Below are 12454 nucleotides of genomic sequence, written 5' to 3'. Positions count from 1 at the left end.
TATATTTCAGAAGTTCTTTGAATTTCCTAGTTTTGGCATGTTTGTTAAAAAAAAAAAAAAGGAAAAAAACCAACAACATGATCGTCAGTATTCATAATGACATGAAAATCACTTTTGGCTTGTTGAAATATCTGCTGAGCTTTTCTCCACTTTTAGCCATTCTACTAAATCTCAGTGTTATCTCAGCTGCTGAGCCTGAGAGAACAAAACAGGCTTGTAACAAAATGATGCCCTAACATTTACACTTCAAAGGAGCTTTACAAAGAGCAAACTTCTCATACTTAATGCCACTGATTTATTACTCCTTAAGAAGTCATCTTATGCCCCAATCCTTATTATTCATGGACTTGTGAGGAAACCCAATGTATTCAAAGTGGCTCCAAGTACATGAAGTAAATTGTAGCATCAAAGCCCTGAACTCAATGAAATTGCTCTATGCATGAAGTCATTATCATGTGTTTGCAGGGCAGTGATCTCTATGAGCATGTAGGACACTGTGATCTTGCATTTGATTGCTCCAAAGCCCTTGCTAATTTCCAACAATATGCCACAGGACTAAGAGGATCAATTGCTCTTGTTAGGAGTATGTGGGATCTGCAACGAAATGTGCCACCAAAGGAAAGTAGGAGATTAAAGAAATCAGATAGTAGCAATTTCAAAAATTGATCAGGGAATTTAAAAATATTGTGGAAATAAAATTTTACTCAGTCAAAAAAGTGTGAGAGAAGACCAAATAATGGAATATGAAATAATGTCTTCAGGTTTTGGTCTGCCCAGGCTGCTTGCTACCAATGGGGAATTTTTTTCCTGACTTTAATGGGAGCAGGAGCAAGTTCTTTTAACTTTGAAAATTATCTGATCTAAATTGTGTTTGACAGTAGAATAAAGATCTTGAAGATATCTGACCCAATTATTTAATGCCTGTGGTGTTCCATTTACATGTCAAAGCACATGGGATACCACAATTGAGTGCTCTGTGGGGAGGATCTTTCCACTCCAAAGATAAACTCATGCTTCGCTCAAACTACCTTTCCCAGAAAGTGATATGTGAGAGTCAGTTTAATATGACCTTTGCTTTTGAATCAGCAAATAAGGGAAGAAGTGAAGGCATTCAATGTTGAGTTTAGTTAAAAAAGCATGTCTGTGGAATGCCGAACTGGTATGAGGATAAAATAGAAAAGAAGACCATCCAAGAAGACCATGCATATATTTTGTGTATTTAGTGTGTAGCAGAATGAAACATTTGGATACTAAATGGAAAGGCAATTACTATTTAAACATGTGAGAAAAAAATTTTTGGGAGTTTCCATCTACCTTTCCAGCAGACACTTCTCAAAAGTTCACTGCTTTTCAAGTGCATCATTGAAATGATGAGACAAAATTATTTAAAATAGAAAGAGAGGTTTCCATTTTAATAATTGTGTCTCATTATTTTATGAATATGATGTCTTCAAGAATGTATTTAGCTTTAAACACAACATTTAAGTACATGCTGAGGTAAAGCCCTCTGACTTTTGAAAGGGCCTCTATGTAGTTTCTGTTGCTGAGTTATGAAGTTGGTTTTCTTTTGCCTGCATGAGAAATTTCAAAACTTAGTGTTGCATCATGCTGGAGAAAGCTGAGTATCCGAAGTAAGAGTTCTGATTGTTTGTTGCTTCACATCTTCTTCACAACCATTCATTAGCATTTGTAGAAGTCAAATACATGATGATGTAAAATACAGTCCTCTGTTTACACTAGCATGAGTAACTTGTACACCATTTTTACATAGACTTAGCTAAAATTTAAATATAGGATTCAAAATGCTAGACACTGGAGGATCAGGATTTGGAACTGTAAAGTTTACTGGGACAAAGGGCTTTGGATGTAAATTGGTAAGATTATTTCATTAAAAATACTCATATAAGATGCATCATAGGTTTCTAGCTAGACCTCAACTCCTTAGCATACTAGCTAATGAATAAAACACACTTCCAATGCCCTCCAAAGAGCAACAGACCTGTTAATGAGCTAGTTCTATGTTTCCCCCCCCCCCCCCAAAAAATCAAAACACAAGAAGTTTAGAAAAACATATATTCCAAACTCTTTCTGAACTTGAAAAATGTTCCAGGCAGTTCTTATCCAAGCTGTTAAATAAAAGTTTCTGCAGTAAAGTAACAGCAGAACAATTTTTCAGTAACAAGAAATTAATGTCAGAAATTCCTCAGTTTTTGCTTTAAAATGCTTATCTAGCTTCAGTTCAATTCTTACCTTGTACAGCACTTCTTCTGACAATTACTAATTATCTTTTGGAAGTCAAAGATACATATTTATTTCACTGTTTGCCCCTCATGCAGGTCCAGTGAGCTATAAAGATTCTGAGAGATTGAGCTATAAAGATATAGAGCTATAGATTCCCAGCTGGTTTTGTGGCAACTGCATTGATTTACATCTACAGAGGACTTTTATTCCCCACAGGTTTTATTTCTGAGTGCTTTGTAAAACTTTTTATGTTTTTATCATAAACCATTTACAACACACCGTACATGAAAACATAATCTTTCTTATCAGAGGCAATAAAGATATCCATAGAATATAATTGTTCTGCTTAAGATGAAACAAAGATTCATTTGTAATTGTATGATTAGCAGGAGGCTGTGTCTTTGCTAGTCTTGCGCACCAGGTCGAATTGTCCAGGAATGAGGCAGAATTTGACTGCAGATTTTGCAGTACCTTCAAAGGAGGCTGAGCATGAAAAGGTGAAAACAACTCCCCTTCTGCAGACCCAAGCAACAATCTCAATGGATCTTACTCCAAGCATGCATCACCTGAGCTCTTAAGGAGAGCCTTCTACCAAACACCTGCTCGGCACTGGGGGAACTACCCTTACAGGTGTCCCAGTGACACAGGGAGGTGCTGTGCCTGCCAGCTGGCAGCCACACACAGCCCTGGACCTGTCCCACTGATGGTGCTGGGGACACTGCACTCGCACAGCTGAGATTCCAGCCCCAGCCTCTGCTGGCTCTATCCACCAGCTCAAACAAGGTGTGCTGAAAAGAGCCTCTCCTGTGGCCCAGCCAGCAGAAGTGGAGCTGCTCATGGCTTGTTGGGAAGTTGGGATCCCTGCTTTGAAGTTGTCAACAACCTCCTGGACAGGCAGAGGCCAAGCACCCAGTTGAAACAGTGCTCTCTACAAGCATCATACCTGTCTAACTTAGCAACAACTGTAATCCACAATAATAACAATTCCACCTGAAGATGTCCCTTGGAAGTGTTTAAACACCAAATATAAGATGAAATTATGTATTTAAAAAAAAGCTGAAATTGTGCTCAATTTTGTTGTGACAGGACAAGTTTCTCATAATTTTCCCCAAAATGGAAAGATAAATGTACACGATTATTCCTTCCTGTTAAGAAAATGACAGATTTGTAGGTAGTATAGCTGTCTGCTTTAGCAATGCCTTTCACAGTTACAGCATGATTAGAGCAAGAGGCAGCAGGCCTGCCCTTACCACAAAGATGGCTATATGTTGGACTGTTACAAATAGCCAAGTGCGTTATGATGTCTTATTAATATGCTAGCACAAGAAGAAAACAGAATAGACAAAAGAGCTGAGTCTGTTCCATTTCATGAGAAACATGGGAAACCACCAAGCAGAAAACAAAGGACACCTCAAGCTCCCTCCCTTTAAAATATTTCCCAATTAAAATGTTAAGCAAATACCATTGGGTTCAGACTGTTTACACAAGGCTGGTCTTGTCAAAGAATAAATGCTGGCAGGGCAGGCTAGAAAATGCCAAACTCTCTCATCTTCTGTATACCTGTAAAAAACTGCATAATTAATAGAACAGTTACTCTAGACAGGCCCCAAGGGCTAGAACCACAAAATGGTTTCGACCCCTCGCTGTCATGCCTACCTCCAAATGGCAGAACCTCCAAATTCTTTGCCAGTCGTTCCTTAATCCTGCAGTTTCTAAATAGACTCACTGCCATGTTTTCATCAGTTACTCTCTCCTAGTGCTTATATGAATGGTGCTGTGCCTTGCCTAGAAGTCCCTGGCTGTCCAAGCCCAAGCAGCACCAGGGTCACCTGCCCATGCCCACCAGGCAGGCAGCACTCCTGGGTCACCCCACACCTGAAGCATGAGCAGCTGGCACTGCAGGGGCTCAGAGCCCTCCTCTCCCAGTGTGTGATCAATGGGTGCTGCAGATGCTGCACACTTTCCATCCTCCACACACAGGAGGGCAAAAGTTTTCATCCAACCTGTCTGTTCTCAGGAATGCAGCTCAAGACTCAGCTTTGTTGGCTTTCTCTGGACATGCTGGGCCTCCTGGACACCACTGGGAAACGAATTTCAACCTGCAGTCTCAAGGCCAAAAGGATAATTTTAAGAATATAGACAAAATCAGAGGCTTAGAGGGACCACAATGTCGAGGTAAAAATGAACTCCATCAGGAACACAGGAGAAAGATACAACTGCATTTATTTTCCCTTGGGAGAACCACACACTGTAACAGGTAGGCTCTCTTCCTACAGCACTGATGCTGCCATCCCAGTGCAGATTGCAGCCTGCTCTCCATATTTTAGGGTAAACTGGTGAATTACAAAGGAATTTGGTGCTGGGTTGTACACTAATCATTAATAAACATATCAAACAGTGTATAAATCTCTATAAAAGTGAATTCTCTGTGCAGCTACTCATCCACCAATACTTGATAGTTAAAAAAAATCATTATAAACTAATAACAGTTGAAAGATTTTCTTTATATTTAGTGTAGTGTTCTCTCTACCAGTGAATGAGGAATGCTGACAAACCCTAAGACTCCAGGGCTGGTAAGCAGTTACAAAAGATAATCAGAATTTAAACACCTTAGCTTCTGAATATTCATACAGCTCAGTAAATATGCATTTATTAAAAATCTATTGCCATCCTTCCCAGAGGCAGAGGACATACAATGCCTGGTTGGTTTAATCAGTTTCCCTACAAATGAATGGTTTCTTAAAAATGCAGAGTCAGTATTTCCTCTCAAGACATCACTGGGCGAGCTGACCTCTTTAAACACTGTTTATTATAGTGAGTCTGTACTGGCCCAGTAGCCCAACTCTCTCCTTAGACAATTAAATTGTGCATACAATAAGTTTCCCTTGAAGGCTCTTTGAAAGGCTGAGAATTATAAATGGAGATCTTAACAGCATCTTTCAGCTGTGTTCTGTGTCTCATTCCTGAATCAAATTTTTTTCCCGAAGATGTGTTCCCATGTCTCTCTTGCTGTCTCAGGTAGAAACAGAATCTAATGACAGGGCACTATGCTAGTCTCAGCTGTTTAACTAATTTCATTAGAGCTAACATTCAGAGATATTTGCTCTTGAAATATTTAAGGAAAAAAGACAAGTGTTTTGGGATGTTTTACCAAATTTTGCATGCTTGTATCAAAAAATAAGGTTGTTTAACTTGATCATCTGGTTTCTGTGTTTTAGTTCAACAGTAAGACAAAAGGGATTGCCTGAATGTCTCTTTGCAAAATATATCAAAAAAGCTAAACAAAACCAAGAACTGGGTATTTTCTTTTAGTACCATAAATTAACTCAGTATAAAAATAGAATATTTACATCAAAGGAGCACTATCTTGTGTCCACAGGGTTAGATTTTCATATTCTATGGCCTCCGTGTCTAACTTAGGCTTTGAATTTTGATTCTCTGGGTATAGTTAACACAAATTCAGTGAGATATTTTGGTGGTACATACTGCTATTAATACCTTATCTAAAAACACTTGTCTGCAAGTCTAAAGGGCAACTTTTAGCTCAAAAGCTTTAGTGTTCATCAGCCAGGAAGACATTAGTTTTTAACAGACATTATTAAATTTGACAAGATTAATTCTTTTTCTAGCAAATGTGGTTACCATTCTTAGCAATCACCAAGGTATTTGGATGGTCCAGTTCTAAATGTAACCCTGAAATTCTTCTTATTAATTTGCTCTTGCTTAATTTTATTTCACACCATTACCTTTATATCCACTTGTCTTAAACCTGTTTTCTTCAGAGAATTACATAGGAATCTATGTTGCTCAAATAACTTGGTTTCTTTAGAAATAATATCTACTAGATATTAAATCTGACAACAAATATTTATTTGGGTTTTCTTTCAGATTTGTCCTGGCTTGTTAGAAAGCATCCCAGAATGAGTCAGAGTGAAGATCAGGGTAATTTAAAGTAATTTTCTTTTATTATGTCTGGTTCTTTTATGGGAAATCCTTTCTTTGGCGGGATCTGCAGCACAGCCTTGCATTTCTGATTAAAACATTAGCCTAGACGGGTCAGTTCAGACCTCAGTCCAAGATTTTAGATTAACCCTTTTTGCTTTATGCGGTTCAGTGAGAATAATAAGGTTACTTACTGCATTTGTCAACTATATATGTAGGCAAAAGCTTAATAAAAAAGAAACAGAGACTGCATAATTATTTTTAGTGATATCAGGTTATTGCTACATTTTTCTTCCTCCAGTATGTAAGTTCTCTTTAAACTTAATTTAATATAATTTTATTTTATTTTGGTTTGGTTTATTTTGTTTTGTTTTATTTTGGAAAGGCTCAGTCACAAGATTGGCGTTCTGACCCTTTTTATAGTGATACAAACTATTTCCCTGTTTTTCCAAAGATGAAGTTATTTTTCCCATTAACTCTTTTTCAAAGGGCAGCTTAAGAAACTCATTAAGAAAGACTGCTTCACAAGTAACATATGAAATTAGATAGAATTCTTATTGTATCCATTTCCGACAGCACAGAAGAAAAAAATGAATTAAAGCTATATATCTTGCTATGAAAACTGTTCTGGAACAAATGGAAGCTCAAGCTAAAACCAGGTGCCATTTATCATATCTATTATTTTTCTGTAGCTAAAGCCTGAAACATATTTTATTTGGAAAAAAAGACACTTTTATAAAGCATTTTACCCAAACTGCAGCCATCAGCCAACATATCCTACATACCTTTTATCTTTCAACAATTTGCAAAAATACTGGCATAATACGTGCAAGAACCTTTTCCATGGTTCTGAATATAAAGGGAGTATATATGCTTGAATCAGCACTCAAATTATATCTTCTGTTTCAAAAGCCCTATGTGTACAACATTCAAGAAACAGAAATAAAGCCCAATTCCCAACATTAATAGACTGCTATCCAATTGGATAAGAATTAGAACTATTGTCTGAACTTGAAAGCACTGACTTTCATGGAGCCTGGATTTTGCTCATATTTTTAGTAAAATATTTTTTTCAGAGCTTTAAAAATCCTGCTACAGAATGTATTTAAAAATTATACAAAGAAAAACCACTGATTTTTCACATTCTTCCTCAGGTGGGTATCCCAGCTATTTGGCTGTGCACACAACATGTCAGAATTGGGGTGTTTGAAATGTTGTACCATTTGCCATGCTACCTCCAGGAGCCTTCAGAGCCAACCACCCTATCGTATTTAATTTTTTTTTCTTTTTTGTTAGTCTATCAGTCTGCTAAGTCTCTCTAAAGCTTCTTTTCAAAAGTTTTTTTTTTAATTGATTTCTTATTTGCTTAGTGATCTTTTTCATCTTTTTGCACAGGGCTTACATTTTCACATAGTGCTAGAAAGGACTTGGGAGTTGCATATTAGTCATTTGTTTTGTCCTCTAACAGCATGAGGCTTTCAAAATCTATGTAAAAAGGACACACTTGACCTACTTAATAGGTCTGAATGGGCAGATGATTATAAACAGAACTATTTCAAATCAATTCATGTTTTAATTTTAACTTGCATTTGTTATTTAAAAAGACCCAAAACAACAGACTTTCAAAAAACAGAGGACACTGGAGGGCAGGGCTCTGATTTATCTACTGATTTTGCCTTCAGCATCATTGACAACAAATTATTGTTAGGTTTAAAATTACCAGTTTGCATGAAATATCTGCATATAATGCACGACTACTATTGCTTGTCCTATATTAATCTAAAAGCATCCTGGAAAAATCATTGATTAGTATTTGCACTGAAGATAGTACAGTCTGTACACAGGACTTGAATATGGCTGCACTATAAGATAGAAAGAGGTAGGACAACTTACAAGTTCATGCTGCATATAATTATGTGGTCGCTGCTTTATATGCCCTAGTGACAAAAGACTTACTGTTTATTAATTGTGAAAACACTACTATTTCCATGTGATTATGTAGAAGTTGGAATTCTGTAGCAATTTAAACAAGAAAAAGGGAGAAGGCTGGCTAAGTTATGTTGTGAGAGTTCTTTCAGCCTAGGTGTTGAGTGGAAGAAATGATGGAAGTACTTATGAGAAGGGAAGGGGATTTGGAGATAAAAGCTGGAGCCATCAGCAGAGCAGGGAAGCTTGTAATGAGTAAGTGTGAAAAGGAATTAGTACAGAGCATACGCAGAGACTGTGTGGCTTGTAACCTTAAAAACAATCACAAGAAAAAATGAATGTGAGGTGAAACTAATAAGAGATTGAGTTAAGTGACTCAGAGACTATAAAAGGGAGATGACATAGTCAGAGGACCAAGTAGGAAAGATCATCTTGATGACAGCAGTCTGGACTAATTGAAGAGGCAGAAATTAATACTCTAAAAAATTGCTTCGGTCTCTCACAATAGGACTATTTGTTCAATTTAATTATAAGGTTTCTTACAGAAGGAACCTAAAAGCAATATATAAAATAAAGCGATACATTTTTTTTTAATCTTCCCTGCTACTTTTTAAAATCCATATAATATTATATTTCAGAAAAACTATGTACAGGGAAGTACAGGACTAGAACTTGATATTGGTGATCTCTAAAAATTATGCAACATAGCAGAGTTCTAAAAATGTAGAGCTGTTTTTTTTTAAATTTTTGATCAACCCAATCTAATATTTTCTGTTTCCTATATTATCAGGTTGTTCTAGTCATCAAAGGCTTACAAAACAGTATTAAAAACAAATTGCGGTAAGTATTTCTTTTCCCTATCTGAAAAAGCCAAGCAATGGAAACAAACATTCCCAAGGACTAATTGTCCTAGCTCAAAATACCCTTCATAATTCCTGGAAACTACAGAATACTACATTCCCTGAATGGCCACATCTCCCACAGTTGCAGCCTCCACCCCAAAACAATCTCTCCACCTTAGCTTCCTCTCCCACTCAGAGAGATTCTCAGGCTTCTTTTGAAAGCCCCCACCCCAGGTCTGGACTTTTGTCTTCCTTCTACTCCTGAGCCCTTGAAGTTCTTGCCAAGTCTGCAGCCCAGCCTAAGCCAGCAGGCTGGTTGGCACCTGCTGGGCCACGCTGTCTGCTTCTTTGCCTTTCAGTCATGGCTGTGTCCAGATTCTCCCTGACCACAAAGATTTGATTCCAATTCCAGGCTTTAATCTTGTCCTGAAGTAGTAGGAACCCCATTCTTTTTGGCTGGATAAGTCATTTCTCATTTCTGCTTGGACACAAATTATCTTTGCCATCAGTAAAATGGTTACCCATTCCCACGGTATTAGTGATGGGTGAAGTGAAGTCATCACTATCATATCCTCATGAAAGGTAGGTTGTAAACCAATACAGAATAATAACACTGGGTACAATGAGTAGTTTACACTTATTGGAACCACTGTTTGCCTTTTGTATTTTTAGCTTAGGGATAAAACCACACCCTGTCCTCCCTCCCCCGCCCCTTGATGGGCAAACCCAACAGAAACTCTGCAAGTTGAAACTCATGGAGCTTCTTAGCCCTTCCATAATTATTTTTATCCCCAGTGTAAAGGATGATTCAGTCATCAGTTCTCTGAAGAGAGACAGAGATAAAGACAGTGAAGGAGAAGCGTATGTTGAATTGCTGTTGGAGATAATCCTTTCCACATGAAGTAGGAGTGAGTATTAGAGGAACAAACGTCCAGTGGAAGCTGGAAGGGGGATGCTTTGTGGAAAGCCTTGTGCAAACTAGGGCACTCCATTATCCACAGCAGAACAGAGATAAATGTTGTCACACAGCCACTTAACCAATCATAGGAGAACGATGTACATGAGTAATATTTAAAAAAAAAATTAAAAATCTGTCTTGTGTTGTTTATATTTTTGGTTTTCCTCTTTACAAAGGCAGGAGCTGGTACTAGCAGTGTATAAGGCTGACACTGAACATAGAGATATTCCTTCCCTCAACTGTTTTTGAGTGGAAGGAGGCGGAAGAGGGTGAATCAGTGAGTAAAGTGTAATGCAGTACAGGTCTGGGGAAGGCTGATGGGTCCTGGAACTGATGATCTCTGCTTAGAAGAAAGAAGAAAAATGCCCTTATTTGCGAGACTTTTGTTGAATAGTGCAGCACATGGCAAACAGCTCCCCTTGAGACGTCAAAAAAAGAAATGTAAAGGACAAAGCAAATGAAAACTTTGACAGTCCACAAAGTGAAACAGAATTAGAGATCTTGAGTTTGTTTTAAAGAAAAGCCAGAACAATATAGTGTGTAGAGCATGAATTGTACCTACTGTACTTTAAGATGGCAAATCTCCCTGAGAGGGATTCTCAAAAGTGACTAAGAAACATTATTCCTATTGACAGTTTCGTGTATCTTTCTGTTTTGGAAATGTAATACTAAGCCTAAAAGAGAAACATGGTGAAATTTTAATTAATTTATAAGGTTTAAGACCCACTGCAACGTTTCTATACTGGTCTCTAGTCCTGCAAGCTCAGCTGCTCCAGAGGATTTGTGCCACAGTGGGTTGTCAAACTGCTGCCTCTGGAGGAGCCCTCAACTCCCAGTAACATGTCCATACAACCAACAAATTTATATTCTAATTTTTTTTCTTGGTCGAGACAATCACCAACAGCAAATTTTACTGATCCAGGAACTAAGTGCAATGGACAGTAGACACATAATTGAGGAATTCAGAAGAGAACAGCAGGGACATTAAAAAAAAATGTTGGTTTGGTAAACTTGGAGATGTCTGTAAAATGCTAATGTCTTAATCAGCTTATTACAGTTCATACAGTTGTCATGTGTGGTGTTAAAAGGCTATTCAGTGAGTCAAGAGTGACCTTTATGAAAATAACTCCTAACTTTGGGATCTGACTAACACAATTTGTCCCTGAAGGAGGGACAGTTTGCATGTAAATTTTCATTCGGATTATTTCTTGCTGTTCTTTTAATCTTCAAATGTGGCAGACAGTCCCTTGAGTCCTATTAGATGTGGAGTGGCTTTCTAGCTTATTTTATGCCAACTGGCCCTCTTCTTTGAGGAAAATTAATTTTGTTTGTACTGTTTATCTCAGTAATGATTGGTTTTGACTGAGAGCAAATTAACTTCTGTTTCAACAGTGAGGGTCTGGTCCACCTACTCAGCATTGTCTGAAAAAGGCCATACTAATTTCTCAACAGATTGCAAATGTCCCCTCCTATGTTCTATCCCTGGTGCAGGAAACCACCTACTGATCTTGGGATATGCCTCTTTTTAAAAGACAGGTCATTCCCAAGTGACACATTGGTGAGATACTGTAGGGATCTGGACTGAAATATCAGTGAGTTAAAATCTGTATTCCACCAGTGGGCTTGGCTGGGCAAACCATTGCTTCTGAATGGTGTCAGCGTGTCCAGGGCACCACCAGCAACAAACACATCGGGTAGTCCAGTTACTAGAGGGCCTTGCACAAGCTCTGGGACAGGCACAGCCTCAGCTTACCTGCTGGCTCTACTTTAGCAGGGCAATTATCAGAACAACAATGGCAACTAGCATGGAGCTCAGCTCCAAAATAAGGGTATGGCCACACAGGGCTCCATACTCAACACTGAACCTCTGTACCATGAATATGGAATAAACATTTATGAGATGTTGACCATCGTTTGAAGCATGGCACAGAGAGTATGGTGAGAGAATATAGAAACAAGAATACTCCTTTTCTGAGCTAGTGCTGGCTTGTCACACAGAACATGAAGGTGGTTAAGCATATACTGAAACACATAGCCCACTGTTGGTCATCCCTTATTTGGACAAAAAAGAGTTTTGTGATTGCACGACAGGGATGGAAGACTAGTGATGGAAAGAGGGGAAAAAAAGTGGCCGCCATTAGCAGCTTGACCATGCTCCCCACATATGGGAAAATGTCTGAGCCATACCAGGTATTGATAACCCCCATGGGATTCTGAGAGCCCCTGTGATTTGGAAAAGGGGTGAACTTGAGTCTACTGGGGTGCTGTCTAACATGACTCTAGGCCGTGGCTGTCACCTCAGCTTGTCACATTCTTTGTGTGACCTCTTCTGAGCTTCCTGCAACTCTCTCAGCCAGCTTCATGAGTACAAACTTGTCTAATTAACCAAATGCAGTAGGACCAGTGTGGATGCTGAAGGGCAGTGAAAGGTAGGTCACCAAGGTGGAGTCATGAGATGATTACAGTGCACAGAGGTCAGGCTTTGAATGCCAACTGACAGGGAGTGTTTGGGGGAGCTCAAGTGCTCTTTGTAGAGGTGACAGAG

General features: G+C 38.5%; 1 long non-coding RNA gene across 1 annotated transcript in view; it reads left to right on the top strand.

Annotated features, from left to right (window-relative positions):
• Positions 1 to 12454, top strand: part of LOC109145359 — a 67580-nt gene that overhangs the window by 46712 nt on the left and 8414 nt on the right. The window contains exons 2-3 of the long non-coding RNA XR_002046685.2: positions 6130 to 6183; positions 8900 to 8949. This is a non-coding gene — a long non-coding RNA (uncharacterized LOC109145359). The remainder of the gene's footprint in view (positions 1 to 6129; positions 6184 to 8899; positions 8950 to 12454) is intronic.

This window comes from Corvus cornix, chromosome 2 (assembly GCF_000738735.6).
Source record: "Corvus cornix cornix isolate S_Up_H32 chromosome 2, ASM73873v5, whole genome shotgun sequence".
In the NCBI taxonomy this organism is placed as follows: Eukaryota; Metazoa; Chordata; class Aves; order Passeriformes; family Corvidae; genus Corvus; species Corvus cornix.
The sequence above is the reverse complement of the archived record's forward strand: the minus strand, read 5'-3'. Positions and strand labels throughout refer to the sequence as shown.